Source organism: Ovis aries, chromosome 1 (genome assembly GCF_016772045.2).
Source record: "Ovis aries strain OAR_USU_Benz2616 breed Rambouillet chromosome 1, ARS-UI_Ramb_v3.0, whole genome shotgun sequence".
Taxonomy (NCBI): Eukaryota; Metazoa; Chordata; class Mammalia; order Artiodactyla; family Bovidae; genus Ovis; species Ovis aries.
The window spans coordinates 245374693-245390431 of record NC_056054.1 but is presented as its reverse complement, the minus strand read 5'-3'; the positions used below and the strand labels follow the sequence as shown (position 1 = coordinate 245390431).

General features: G+C 39.6%; 1 pseudogene; it reads left to right on the top strand.

The window, feature by feature from the left end:
* LOC101105302 (gamma-enolase-like) overlaps positions 1-15041 on the top strand; it is a 32414-nt pseudogene extending 17373 nt beyond the window's left edge.
* Positions 15042-15739: the final 698 nt, after the last annotated feature.

The window sequence follows — 15739 nt, the reverse complement described above, 5'->3', positions numbered from 1 at the left end:
AGGAGCCAGAGATCAAATTGCCAACATCCATTGGATCATTGAAAAAGCAGGAGAGTTCCAGAAAAACATCTATTTCTGCTTTATTGACTATGCCAAAGCCTTTGACTGTGTGGATCACAATAAACTGTGGAAAATTCTGAGAGAGATGGGAATATCAGACCACCTGACCTGTCTCTTGAGAAACCTAAATTCAGGGCAGGAAGCAACAGTTAGAACTGGACATGGAACAACAGACTGGTCCCAAATAGGAAAAGGAGTGCGTCAAGGCTGTATATTGTCACTCTGCTTATTTACCTTCTATGCAGAGTACATCATGAGAAACGCTGGGCTGGAAGAAGCACAAGCTGGAATCAAGATTTCTGGGAGAAATACCAATAACCTGAGATATGCAGATGAAACCACCTTTATGGCAGAATGTGAAGAGGAACTAAAAGCCTCTTGATGAAAGTGAAAGAGGAGAGTGAAAAAGTTGGCTTAAAGGTGAACATTCAGAAAACTAAGATCGTGGCATCTGGTCCCATCACTTCATGGCAAATAGATGGGGTACAGATATTGATTATATTCACTTGCAAAAATTCGTATAGTATGAAAATTATGAGAAAATTACTGAGCTTTAATATTTTTATATTCTGTGTTAGATTGTGTGCACCACAAGGAATACGTGATCCTGGAGTGTAGGAAGGAAATATTAAAACTTTTATAGGTGTTTATCTTTTGGTTTTTAAAAGGTTCTGCTATTTCTTTCAGAAGATTTTATACATAGTTTATTACTAAAGAAGTCAATGTGTATAGTTTAGAAGTGAACTTATGGTAAATAGGATATGATGGATGTATAGGAAGCTATGAAGTCAAAAAATTATTTCCCTGGGATGCAATCAGAAATGTACAAGGAGGAGTTTCATTTCTTGCAGTGGCTGACTATTCTGGACAGTCTTCCTGCTACCATAGTTTCCTCAAATAGTTTGCTGTAGCTAAAATCATGGAAGTTTCTTATTGCCCAGTGTTCAAAATAGATATATGCACCTGCTTAAATTGTGGTCCTGATTGTCATCTTTAAAGAAAGTCCAGTCTCCATAATGATACAGGTGAAGCTGAGGGCTGATCTTCATCACAGGTCTAGTCATATTTTGTCGGTTTGTAACAGATGAATCAGGAAATAAGGAAATGTATTGGCTCATCTCCTGCCCTGAAGTGGCTCCTTGTGAGTGAACTACATGATTGCCACAGCAGCTGATTGCAGGATACCAAAGCTTGGATTTCTGTACACAATCAGTTTCCAGATGCTCACAGATATAAACCCTCAACTGCCCCAGAAGCAAAATTTTTAGGAACAGGCAATAATAATCATTGAGCAAATACTTTTAAAAAATCTACTTATATATTCTTTAGGTTGTTGCCTTTATTTATTTATTTGGCCAGGTCTTAGTTGCAGCATGTAGGATCTAGTTCCCTGACCCAGGGATTGAACCTGAGTTGCCTGCCTTGGGAACATGAAGCCTTAACTGCTGCACTGCCAAGGAAGTTCATATATATAAATTAAAAAGTCTACTTTTCCATGAACAGAAATTTATATTGTAGGTTTTTTCAACTTATGATGATTATTGTTATATTTTGTGAGACAGATGTTGAAGCAAACTTAGTTTTATGAGGCCTCTATCAAAATAATTTAAAAACATTTTATTTAACTTTGAATGGGCAATGTATCTATATAGTTAAATATTCAAAAATATAAAATAACTTACAGTGAAAAAAGATTTCTCTCAGCTCTGTATGTCAGCTGTCGTTTTCCTTCACACTGGGAATCAACATGATTCATTTTTAAACTATTTGTGAGCAAAAATAATAAATAAAAATTAAAATAAATATGAGCAAAAATCTTATATATCATTCTACTTTTCTTGAGCAAATATTATCATACTATGTGCATTTTTTTGGACTGTACATCTTTAAAGATATTTTCACTATATATATATATATACACACACACACACACACACACACACATTATTATATTAGCACCTCAGTCTTCCTTTTTTTGCTTTTCCTCAGACATATCATTTCTCTGTATGTATGCAGTATATTAGGTAGTCCCTGGGGCACCCCACTCCAGTACTCTTGCCTGACAAATCCTATGGACGGAGGAGCCTGGTAGGCTGCAGTCCATGGGGTCGCGAAGAGTCGGACACGACTGAGCGACTTCACTTTCCCTTTTCACTTTCATGCATTGGAGAAGGAAATGGCAACCCACTCCAGTGTTCTTGCCTGGAGAATCCCAGGGACGGGGGAGCCTGGTGGGCTGCTGTCTTTGGGGTCACACAGAGTCAGACATGACTGAAGTGACTTAGCAGCAGCAGCAGGGAGCTCAGTTGGTAAAGAATCTGCCTGCAGTGCAAGAGACCTGGGTTCAATCCCTGGGTCAGAATGATCCCTTGAAGAAGGAAATGTCAACCCACTCCAATAAACTTGCCTGGCAAATCCCATGAACAGAGGAGCGTGGCAGGCTACAGCCCATGGGATCACAAGAGTCAGACATGACTTAGGGACTAAACCACCCATGCAGTATATTTAATTCTTTAAATCAGTCCTCTACTGACAGATATTTAGATGTTTCTAGTATTTTTTTCACAGTACATGTATGCTTGTTTGTTTATTTGGTATCACTTTTCAAAGATGGGAAGGTACATTGGGATAGAAGTAAGACTCAGTGGAAGTTTCTGAACATTGCTGATACCACAAGAACAGAGACATTTGACTGTGGCGATATTAAGCTTTTCTAACAATATTTTAACATCACCAGGGGTAGGGGCTTTACATTCATTTTTAAACCAAATCTCTATAAGTCAATGTTTTTCTTGAATTTCACAATCCATGTTGATGTGATGTGTGAATTAGAGCAGGGTCCAATAGTCTATTTATGACTTGGGGTTAGTAATTTTTATTAGTTTGAGAAAAGTATTTTTTATTCTAGAGTGGATATTTCTAATGTTACCGGTAAGATAAAAGTCTACCAATTTCTAAAGAGCATCTTAGTTTGGAAATTTTTTATATTTCCTTGCTGTCTACAGTAAGTTTTTAAATCTTATAAGTTGTAGTTGTATATCTGTTTTTGCTAAAGCATTTTATTTTGTTGATCTTTTATTAATTTTTATTGGAGTATGGTTACTTTTCAGTCAAGTATTTTGTTTTAAAAATAACTTTGCTGTGAATCATCTTGTTACCAGAGATATAATGTGGGACAATATTTTAAAACTACTTTGTTGGCTCAGCTGTTGTTCAGTCAGTCAGTTGTGTGTCTGACTGTTTGCAACCCGATGGACTGCAGCACACCAGACTTCCCTGTCCTATACTATTTCCTGGAGTTTGCTCAAACCCATGTCCAATGAGTTGATGATGCCATACAACCATTCCTTTCTGTTGCTCCCTTCTCCTGCCCTCAATCTTTCCCAGCCACAGGGTCTTTTCCAATGCATTGGCTCTTAGCATCGGGTGGCTCTTCACTGGCTTAGAGGGCATGTGTATTTGTCTTGTGGAGTACTGTTAGTTCCCTACCCTCCAGAGAGGTCTCTCCATCTCCAGTTCTATAGGAATCACATGCAGCTCCTGCTTTCTTGAAGTTTTGCCCATAGAAGACATTACCAAGTTTTTGGCTCTTGCCCAGTCCAACAGGTAAAAAATTGTGTTGCAGTGCAGTTTTAATGTGAATTGCTTTCACTATAACTAAACTGTGTCATTTTCATATGCTTCAGAATCATTTGTATTTCTTCTTTCAGGATCTGTGTCTCTATGAACGTTACCCAGTTTTTAATTTGACTTTTTCCTTTCCAATTTGAAGGGATTTTCTTTCATATATATACACATATACATATATATGAGCTTCCCAGGTGACTCAGTGGTAAAGCATCCACCTGCCAGTGTAGTAGATGCAGGAGACCCGGGTTCGATCCCTGAGTTGGGGCGATCTGCTGGAGAAGGAAATGATAACCCATGCCAGTAATCTAGCCTGGGAAATCCCATGGACAGAGGAGCCTGGTGGGTCTACAGTTTATGGGGTTGCAAAGAGTTGGATACAACTTAGTGACTAAACAACAACATATATAACTATATATATAAATATAACATATTTATATTCATCTATATATATATAAAGTGAAAGTGTCAGTTATGTATATGTGCATATATATAATATATTTAAAATTAGCCATTTTTCTGTATAAATGGCAGATGTTTTTTACCTCTTTGTTTTCTGTTCATCTTCATGTTATCTGAAATGCCTTTGCAGCGTTAAACCACCAACTTCCTAAATTTCAACAAAAAGCAAGTAATACAAATAAAGAGAAGAAAATTTGGAAGAGGAAGATAACATTTCATGCAAGATAATTAACAGGAAGTTGAAAAGTAACATAGGAAACTAATAAAATTCCTTATTTTACAGATGAGGATGTCAAGTTAAACATTATATATACATAGTAATCCAGGATGGAGTGGTAGACTATACGACATGCGTAGTTGGTTGCCAGCCCGAGGCCATTCACTCTTCCTTGGTGGCTGATTCTGATTTTTTAGGTTTTCACCTCTGATTCATTAACCCAGAGCTAATCCTGATTGGTCTCAGCCTTAAGAAGAGGCACTGAATTCTTCCTGGCAATTAGCCAGTAAAATGAGAGAGAAAGTCTGTTGAGAGGGTTTGTGTAAGGTTTTTCTGGCTCATGAAAGCAGCCACACAGGACTGATGCCCTCCTTTTTTCCAGGTGGGTTTTGCTGATTGAGATTTGCTGCCTAGAACTGAGGCAGCCACCTTGTCACCATGAAGGGCATTAACCCTAAAGGCCAGTGGCATGCTGAGGATACAGAGTAGAAAGGGAAATCACTGGGGGTTTGGATGATGCTGTTGAGTTGCGGAATTAACCAGTTTTGGAAACTGTCTGCTTTGGATTTCTAGTTATATGATGCATTCATTTTTATATGTCTGTTTATTTTTGCAAGTGATTCTTTTATTCTGTTTCCACTCTTTACTTGATGCCCCACAATGGAAGAAGTGAGGACAGCTCAGCTGCTGCAGGGGGCTTAAGACTGTCAGTGTCTTCTCCTGTGCCCTCTGCTTTTCTCTCCTACCCCTCCTCCCAGCTCATGACTTCAGTTATCTTCTCAAGTGTGGGAAAACTCAACATGCAAATATATACCTGTGTCACTTACCAATGGCTTTTTCGCTTAAGAGTTGGTTATTTTCTTCATTTGTTTCTAGTTTTTCAGTATGTGCCCAACTCATCTTTAAAATTTTAATTAAATCTTTTTATTGAAATACATTTGATTTATAATATTATATTAGTTTCAGGTGTACAGTGCCATGATTCAGATTATATATATATACATATATGTATGTATATATATATATATATCTCATTTTCCCTTATAGGTTATTACAAAATACTGAATATAGTTCCCTGTGTTATACAATAGCTCCTTGTTGGTCTTATTTATTTACTTTATTAAACTGCTTTATTGACTTCACAATATATAATGAAGATCTCTCCATGCAATAGGAAAAGCTCTCCTGCTGGCAGAAATTTACAGGTTGGGTCAACAACACAACAGTCAATTAGAAGTTGATAATAGGAGACCTGCAAGAAACAAGTAACTCCAAAATCTTACAACAAAAGCACATCACAGATATGTATATTTAGGAAGCAGGTATGTCTCCCTATTAACTTCAGGGAAAACATCAGGATTTAAGGCATGTGGGAAAACTCATTAAGATGATCATGGTGAGGTGGGGGTGGGGTGGGGTTTGGGGGGTGTGGTGTGGTGGGATCGGTGCTAACTGCCCACCAACTATGACTCACCTGCTTTTCCTTCAGCCATCTCACCTTCTCCCCATCATTTCCAAATTCTTTCTCATTCTTGCCTGTGGCTCTCCAAGGCTCTGAGTCAAGCACCATCTGTACTATAGGATGCGCTGCCTAACAGGGAACCGCCTATGATTTCCTCCAGGTATGCAATAGTCACCAGCTTACAAAGGGAGGGATAAGGGCTCTTTCTTAGCATCTTGCTCTTTTTCACCCTTTATTTCATTCTCCTGGTTGGCATTTCCCACAGACAGTTTTTTTTTTTTTTTTTTTACTGCTTGTTTGTTTTTGGACGCCATTGCTCCTGGGTTTATCCTTGCTGTTTCCTGCACCTCCTAAACCCACAGACCTGCAGAGGGTCGGGGTGGAGGCATTTGGCCCCTTTCTGGCCCTTATTTACTTTTTTATGCTAGTTTTATTTAAGTTTTCTATCACTTGCAACTGAAAGCTTTTCAGTATTAATATAGCCCAGTACTTAAATCTTCCCACTCCAAGTTAAGTGCAGTTTTGAATACATTGTGTTCTTTACAGATAGACATCAAGTATGAAAATCTTATCATTTTCATGGAGAAAGATACTGGAAAACGTTTTCACCCTGGATTAAGAGTGTAAAAATATGTGTTTAAGAAATTTAACAAACTAAATTAAAAGTTGAAATGCAAAATTCTTTACCCTGATCACTTTTCAAGCAGGCAAAGTCACCTGTCCTTTGTTGTAATGATTTTTCAAAATGCGTGGAAAAGTTTTACTTCTTTGTGACATTGAAATCAAAGATGATTCTGATATTTGCATTTAGTGCTGACACAGTAAAAGAACACACCTGTCCATTTTCGCTTTGCATTATCCTCTTTCTGTCAGTTGTGTGTGTGATATAAAATAAGACCCTTCTATGTAGCACTGGACAACCTCCAAATCCATCCTCAGTTTACCTCTCTGACCCCATTTCTGACAGATTCTCTTGATTTATCCTCTGTGCCAGCAAGCCTGAATCAATATCCTTCTTACACATGACCTCTCCATGTCCCTGATGCTCTGTTCACCTCCCAGTGTTACTTCCTTCTTTTTGCAGGTCATGGCTTACCCTGTGTTTGAAGTCCAAATTCTGCCTCTCCTGTCTCCAATTCCATCTTCCTGGTGACATTTTCCATGATACCTCCTTTCTCTGCTCTCAACCCTGCTGGAAGTAATACTCCTTATTCTGAACTCCTGGAACGTTTTATCTTTGCCCCTTTAACAAATTGATGCCTTTTATTTATCCCTACCTTTTAAAATGCATTTTTCTTCCAGTTGCTTTCTCCTGCTTTTTAAATATTTCTAAATTTGTAAGTATGCCTTTAAAAATGGCAATACCTAAATTGTCTTCAATCTCCTATTATCTAAAGTTTTTTAAGGAAATATTCATATTTGCCTCATTGTTATAGCTGTCCAGTAGTGCTAGCACTGACACTGAGCCTTGCCCATAGTATTTGTAGAATAAATACATTGGATATTTTGTCATATTTTTCCTAAACACTTTTACAGCTTGTTTGTTTGTACTTGTGTCAACTGAACTAGCCACTAATAAATCTACAGAATGATCTTTCAGAGTTGAAAAGCAGTCAGTCACATTCCATAATTCTTTAAAAAAGAAAGGGTTTCATTGATGTCAGGTAATGTTGGTCGGAGTAACAAGCTATTCTTGCTAGCCATGTTGAAATTCAATAATTAAAAGTTGGACCTTTTCTCCTGAATCACTTTCCACCTCTGTACCATTTGCTCCTAGGGCATCATAGCAGAACAATAAGACTCTAAGAAATTTATCTATTAAATCAATTATCTTTGTGGGAGGGGTAAGCTATAATTACTCGCCTTACAGTAGACTAATAATACTGTACTTTTAGAATTTACATATTTCTTGTGGAACCTGAAACAAAATGATACAAATGAGTTTATTTAAAAACAGAAATAGACTCAGAGACATAGAAAACAAAGTTACAGTTACCAAAAAGGGAAAGTGGGGAGGGTAAATTAGGAACTTGAAAACAGATACCCACACTGCTATGTATAAAATAAATAAACAATAAAGACCTACTGTATAGCACAGGGAACTATATTTAATATCTTGTAATAACCTATAATGGAAAAGAATCTGAAAAAGAATATATATTATGTATACACGAAAGTGAAATTCACTCAGTCATGTCTGACTCTTTGTGACCTCCATTGACTAAGCAATCCGTGGAATTCTCCAGGCCAGAATACTGGAGTAGGGAGCATTTCCCTTTTCCAGGGGATCTTCCCAACCCAGGGATTGAACCCAGGTCTCCCACATTGCAGGCAGATTCTTTACCAGCTGAGTCACAAGTATAGCTGAATCACTTTGCTGTATATCTGAAACATTGTAAATCAATTATACTTCAATTAAAAAATAAAAATAAAATGTACATATTTCTATAAAATATAATTGTTGCTGTGTGTGCTTAGTAGTGTCCGACTCTTGCAAACCCATAGACTGTCAGTTGTATAGACTGCCTGCCAGGCTCCTCTGTCTATGGGATTCTCCAGGCAAGAATACTGGAGTGGGTTGCCATTTCCTTCTTTAGGGGATCTTCCTGACCCAGGAATCGAACCTGGGTCTCCTGCATTGCAGGCAGACTCTTTACTGACTGAGCTATGAGGGAAGCCCATAAAATATAATTAATGTATATTATATTCTAGATTAAAAATCCAACTTTCTGGTATGTGTTGTATGACTATTTACATTTTACACATGAGTGTATGCATTGATCCTTCACTTTATAAGGTAGATATTGTTATCTTAATTTAATAAACAAGGAAGCTGAAACTCAGTACAGAGAAGCTTCTCAAGTTAGGTCAAACATTTAGAGAGTGGCAGGGCTTGGAATGAAATCCAAGCCTTACTCACTCCTCAGTCTGGGGTTTTTCCACTGGCTAAGATGCCTTCTTTGATAGTTTTCATATAACTTAGTACATACACAGGTTAAAACTTAAGGTCCACACAAGAAATGAAGAGGCGAGGAGATAAATTTTATTGAGGCTTCTTTACTATATCACTGTCTTATCTCAAATATTATAAAGTTGAAAGTAGCAATTTCTGTAGAATTTAACTAGAGTTACAGAGATACTCCTCATATCCTCAGTTTTACTTTCTGTGGTTCCAGTTAATCCTTGTCAATCACAGTTTGAAAATACTAAATGACAAATTCCCAAAGTAAACAATTTGTAAGTTTTAAATGGTACCCATTTTTTTTCTAGAGTGATGAAATCTTGCGCCATCCCACTCCATCCCACCTGATTCCATCCCTTTGTTCAGTGTTCCCATCAGTTAGTCACTTAGAGGCTGTCTGGGTTATCAGGTCAGCTGTTGCAGTTTCTCAGTGCTGGTGTTCAAATAACCCTTCCTTATCGATAATAATGGCCCCAAAGCACAAGAGTAGTGATGCTGGTATCAGATATGCCAAAGGGGAGCTGTAAAATGATTTCTCGAAGTGAAAAGGCAAAAGTTTCTGACTTAATAAGGAAAGAAAAAAAAATCGTATGCTGAGATTGCTGAAATCTATGGTAAGAGCAATTCTCCATGAAATTGTGGAAAGGAGGAAAAAGAAATTGGTACTAGTTTTGCTGTTGTGCTTTAAACTGCAGAAGTTATGGCACAGGCATCTGTGATAAGTGCTTAGTGGAGATAGAAAAGACATTAAATTGGGACAAGGTAATTGGAAGGACAAGTGGGATTCACATAACTTTTTGGCTTCCAAGTGGCTCAGTGGTAAAGTACCTGCCTGCCAATGCAAGAGACGCAGGAGACACAGGCTGGATCCCTATGTTGGGAAGATCCCCTGGAGAAGGGATGGCTACCCATTGCATTATTCTTGCCTGGAGAATTCCATGGACAGAGAGCCTGGTGGGCTACAGTCCATGGGGTTGCAAAGAGTCAGACCTGACTGAGTGACTGAGCACATTCACATAACTTTATCACAGTATATAATTATTTTGTTTTATTATTAGTATTGTTAGTTTCTTTCTGTGCCTAAACAGTAAACATTATCAAAGGGATGTATATATAGAAAAAGCAGTGTTTTTACAGTTTGGTACTATCTGTGGTTTCAGGCATCCACTGGTGTTTTTGGAACACATCCCCTGTGAATAATACTATATTAGCAAACTTTTATTACATACACATGCCAGTTAGAGCAGTTAATGTGTACACAATTGAAATGATTACATTTTGGTAAACTTTTGTTAAAAGAACTAACCATATTTTTTTTCTTCCAGTTGTCTGAACAATTTGGGTAAGTATTTATCTCTTCCTTTAATAATTTACTATATTACAATCGACTAACAAGTCTTTAAATTCGTATCAACAGAAGTATCCAAGAATTTGCAAGTATGTGGAGTTAAACAGAATTACTACATAATGAAATTTAAGGATAGTCTTCGGAGTTTGTTAAAAGGAAGCTGTTTCATAAGTCAGAAAACCTCTTTACATGTATAATACTCTATCCAAAAAATTATGTTTTTGAAACAAATATTGCCCTTTTTGTGAGAGAGACAGCTTTAAGATTACAAGTTACTAGTAAATTCTGCTGTAGTAAATTGTTAATATTTATAATTCTGACATATTTAAATGATAGCAGATAAGTACAGTAGCAAAAAAGACCCCTGGGTACCCATTAATATAGTTGAAGTACTTATTGAAACACTCCCAGATCCCATTTCCCTTCTTCATTTTTAAGAAGTGACTTCCATCGTGAATCTTGTATTTATCATTCTCAAGTACATTTTCACACTTTATTCCATTTATATACATGTCCATATACTCTTCCCCCACTCCCCAATAGACTCCTAGGTAATCCTTAAAGTATTACATTTTGAAAGCTTGTGTAGATAGTACTAGATTTTACATTACATTTTTAAGATGCATCTGTTTTGATACATATTGCCTTATACATGATCTAGAGATCATTCATTTTAGCATTATGTAATATGGTATTGAATGAATATTAAATATACCTCGTGTAAAGAATCCATTCTCCTTGACATGTATGAGGTTGTTTCTAATTTTCACACTGACAAATAATGCTACTGTGGTACTTCCTTATGTTTCTTGCTCATAAGTAGGGGAGTTTCTCTAGTTCCAAGAATGGGACTGATGGTTTGAAATGCATCTTCAACTTTCCCTAAACAACAGCAGGTTTTTGCAGATGCATCCTGCTTCTTCCCCCTGTGTGTGTGCTGTGTGTGTATATTGTGTGTGCTGCCTGCATAGCGACATTTCTTCGGGTTCCTATTTGTGCATGTGGGGTTCCAATTGGGCAGATGAGGAGGCCATTGCTTGTGCATCTGCCTCCGTGTCTGAGTGGGAGGGGTGGGTATTAAGGAGCAGTATGTGGAGAAGGCTGGATGTGGCTACAGGAGTGAAGAGCTAGAAGGCTGAAGGACCCTCTGGTCACTGTAGTGTCCTCCGTCTTCCTCCTCATTCCATGTTCCCCTCTTAGGTCTTTTCCAGGTGGCAGTACCCAATGGAGCCTCCACTGTTATCTCTGAGGCCCTGGATCTAAGGGATAGGGACAAACTGCAAAACAATGGTGTTCTGAAGGCAATGGACCACATCAGCATTGCCACCGTCTGCACCCTCATCAGCTTGTGTCCCTCTGGGATGGGACTTGAAAAGCTGGAAACCTGATGTTGAACTTGGATGAGACTGAGGACAAGTCCAAGTTTGTGGGAAAAGCCATCTTGGATGTGTCCTTGGCCATGTGCAAAGCAGGGGCAGCTGAACAGGAATTGCCCCTTCACCACCACATTGCTCAGCTGGTCAAGAACTCCAATCTCATCCTGCCTGTGCCTTCAACATGATCAGTGGTGGCTCTCATGCTGGGAACAAGCTGACCACACAGGAGTTTAGATCCTCACCATGGGTTTTCATTCCAATCCCAAAGAAAGGCAATGCCAAAGAGTGCTCAAACTACCGCACAATTGCACTCATCTCACACACTAGGAAAGTAATGTTCAAAATTCTCCAAGCCAGCCTTCAGCAATATGTGAACCGTGAACTTCCAGATGTTCAAGCTGGTTTTAGAAAAGGCAGAGCAACCAGAGATCAAATTGTCAACATCTGCTGGATCATGGAAAAAGCAAGAGAGTTCCAGAAAAACATCTATTTCTGCTTTATTGACTATGCCAAAGCCTTTGACTGTGTGGATCACAATAAACTGTGGAAAATTCTGAAAGAGATGGGAATACCAGACCACCTGACCTGCCTCTTGAGAAACCTATATACAGGTCAGGAAGCAACAGTAGGAACTGGACATGGAACAACAGGCTGGTTCCAAATAAGAAAAGGAGTACGTCAAGGCTGTATATTGTCACCCTGCTTATTTAACTTCTATGCAGAGTATATCATGAGAAACGCTGGGCTGGAGGAAGCAGAAGCTGGAATCAAGACTGACGGGAGAAATATCAATAACCTCAGATATGCAGATGACACCAGCTGTATGGCAGAAAGTGAAGAGGAGCTAAAAAGCCTCTTGATGAAAGTGAAAGTGGAGAGTGAAAAAGTTGGCTTAAAGCTAAACATTCAGAAAACGAAGATCATGGCATCTGGTCCCATCAGTTCATGGGAAATAGATGGGGAAACAGTGGAAATAGTGTCAGACTTTATTTTGAGGGGCTCCAAAATCACTGCAGATGGTGATTGCAGCCATGAAATTAAAAGACGCTTACTCCTTGGAAGGAAAGTTATGACCAACCTAGAGAGCATATTCAAAAGCAGAGACATTACTCTGTCAAGAAAGGTCCAGACGTCTAGTTAAGGCTATGGTTTTTCCTGTGGTCATGTATGGATGTGAGAGTTGGACTGTGAAGAAAGCTGAGCACCGATGAATTGATGCTTTTGAACTGTGGTGTTGGAGAAGACTCTTGAGAGTCCCTTGGACTGCAAGAAGATCCAACCAGTCCATTCTGAAGGAGATCAGCCCTGGGATTTCTTTGGAGGGAATGATGATGAAGCTGAAGCTCCAGTACTTTGGCCACCTCATATGAAGAGTTGACTCATTGGAAAAGACTCTGATGCTGGGAGGGATTGGGGGCAGGAGGAGAAGGGGACAACAGGATGAGATGGCTGGATGGCATCACCGACTTGATGGACGTGAGTTTGATTGAACTCTGGGAGTTGGTAATGGACAGGGAGGCCTGGCATGCTGCAATTCATGGGTCTCAAAGAGTCAGACATGACTGAGTGACTGAACTGAACTGAACTGATGGGTGCTGAGAGCTTTCAGGATGTCATGCGACTCAAAGTGGAGGTCTGTCACACACTCATCTAGGAATAGCACGGCAAAGATGCCACAAATGTGCGAGATAAGCATGGCTTTGCCCCCTGAATTCTAGAGATCAGAAGCTTCCAATCAAAGCCTTGGAGCTGGTAAATGCAGCCATTGACAAGGCTGGCTACACAGAAAAGATTGTTATCAGCATGAATGTTGCCACCTCAGAGTTTTATCATGGTAGCAGATATCACTTTAAGACTTTAAGTCTTACTGATACATCACTGGGGACCAGGACTTTGTTAGGGCCTATCTTGTTGTCTCCCTTGAGGCTGAAGTTTAGGCAGATCAGTTTGATCACCAAAGCCATCCAAGTGTGCAAACCCAGGAGAATGGCTGAGGGTCATGATGAGTCACCATTTGGAAGAGATTGAAGACAGGTTCATTGCCAACATGGTGGGGGAACTATTCACAGGCCAGATCAATACTGGCACCTGGTGCACCTGGCTAAGTACAATCTGTTCATGAATGAGAATCACAGAAGAGCTGGGGCATGAAGCTCGATTTCCAGGACATAATGTCTTCAGTCCCAGCATACTGTGATCCTTCTACCTGACCAGAGACTTGGAACCCCTGGCTCATCCTCCTGGAACTTCCTCCTTTCAATCCTGCTTGCAATTTCATTCCAGACACCCAGGCTGCCCTGCTGCACTGCTCATTGGCTGCTTCAGCCCCTACTGCCTCCCCTCTCCGCTCTCTGGGCTCAGGTTGCATGGAATGCAGGACCTGCGCAGTGCTGAATGAAGGCAGGTCCTGTCTGTGTGCACCGGCCTGGCCTAAGATTACGTATGTGTTTGGTGGTGGTAGTTTAGTTGCTAAGTTGTGTCCAACTCTTGCAACCCTGTGGACTGCCAGGCTACCTTTGTCCATGGGATTCTCCAGGCAAGAATATGGGATTGGGTTGCCATTTCTTTTTCCAAATAAATGTATGTTTTTATTTATTTTTTATTCATCCCGTTAGTTAATAAATCACTTCCCCATAACTCCAGGGGACAGTGTGTCTGTGTTTCTTGGGACTATAGATTACTAGATGGCTTGACGTGGGGATCTTGCTGAAATGGGAACAGTAACAGAAAGGGGCCTCGATGATGGTTCCTGTGTGTGTTGAAAGCCTTCACTGCAACCTAGGTCAGTCCAGAGGTGGAGATATGTGCCTGGGGGCTCTACCCTTGTCCCACTTTTCCCGATCCTAGCTTTCCTGTTCTTCCTCTCCATCTATCTATCTATCATCTATATTAGGAGGGAAGTCCTGGTGGTGTACGGTAAAGAATCTGCCTGTAATTTAGGAAACACAGGTTTGATCCCTAGGTTGAGAAAATCCCCTGGAGGAGGACATGACAACCCTCTCCAGTATTCTTGTCTGGAAAATCCCATGCACAGAGGAGGCTGGTGGGTTACAGTCCATTGGGGTCACAAAGAATTGGACACAACGGAGTGACTCAAAAACAGAACTATTTTAGGAGGAGATCTCCTCCCTTAAGTGGGAACGGGGTTGCCTGGAACAAAGGCCACATTTCCCTGCTGCATTTGCTGCTGAGGGTGGACATTTCATTAAACTCCAGCAAAATATATGTAAATGAATGTGTTCTGTGAGACTTTGAGGAGTGTCTTTCAATAAGGAGGTCGTGCCCCACTTCCCCTTTTTCTCCTTCCTGTTGGCTGCGATAAGATCATGGTGATCGAAGCATTAGGCAATACTTTAAAATCCTATTTAAATGCACTATAAGCATTCTTTGAGTCTTGATATTATGAAATGGAGTTTGGGGCCAGTTTGGCAAAATCAAACAAACACCGTTAAGTTCTCCTCTGATTTCTCTTTTAAATTATAGCTGCTTTCTTTCGAGAAAAACCTGAAACCTTAACATTAAGATAACCCTTCTCATTCATTTTTAAACAGAAGCTACTGAATTTGATGTACTATTATTTACTTCATATTTTTGAATCTGTGCTCACGAGAGAAACAGATATCAATTTTCTTTTGTTGTACTCTTACTATCCAGTTGTGCCCACTAGGTTATACTGGCATTCCAAAATGAGTCAGGTAGCTCCCTCACTTTTTCTCATCACTGAGGCAATTTCTGTAAGATTTATACTATTAGTTACTTGAAGTTTTAGTAAGACTGCCGAGGTAATTTCCTATAATTGTCTAAGCCTGTCTTTAGGTGGGGGAAACTTTTGCTTTCTAATTTGATTTCTTTAGTGGTTATTATTTCATCTCAGCTTTCCTACTTTCTACCCTCTTCACCTGTCATGTTAGTGTTTCTCTGACTCATTGAGTCTGTCCTGACTTTCCTGATGTTCCTGGCCTCATTAGCCATACAATTGATCTCTATGTGGAATTTCAAAATGCATTTCGCTTGATTTTTTTGTTGCTGCCTCTCAGCTTGGGAGGAAATAGGACAAAACAGGACACTTTCCTTCCCCTTCCCATCTGGTCTCTTTTGTTGTTGTTCACTCGCTAAGTTGTGTCTGACTCTTTGTGACCCCGGCGACTGTAGCACACCAGGCCTCCCAGTCCCTCACCATCTCCTGGAGTTCATCCAAGTTCATGTCCATTGAACTGGTGATGCC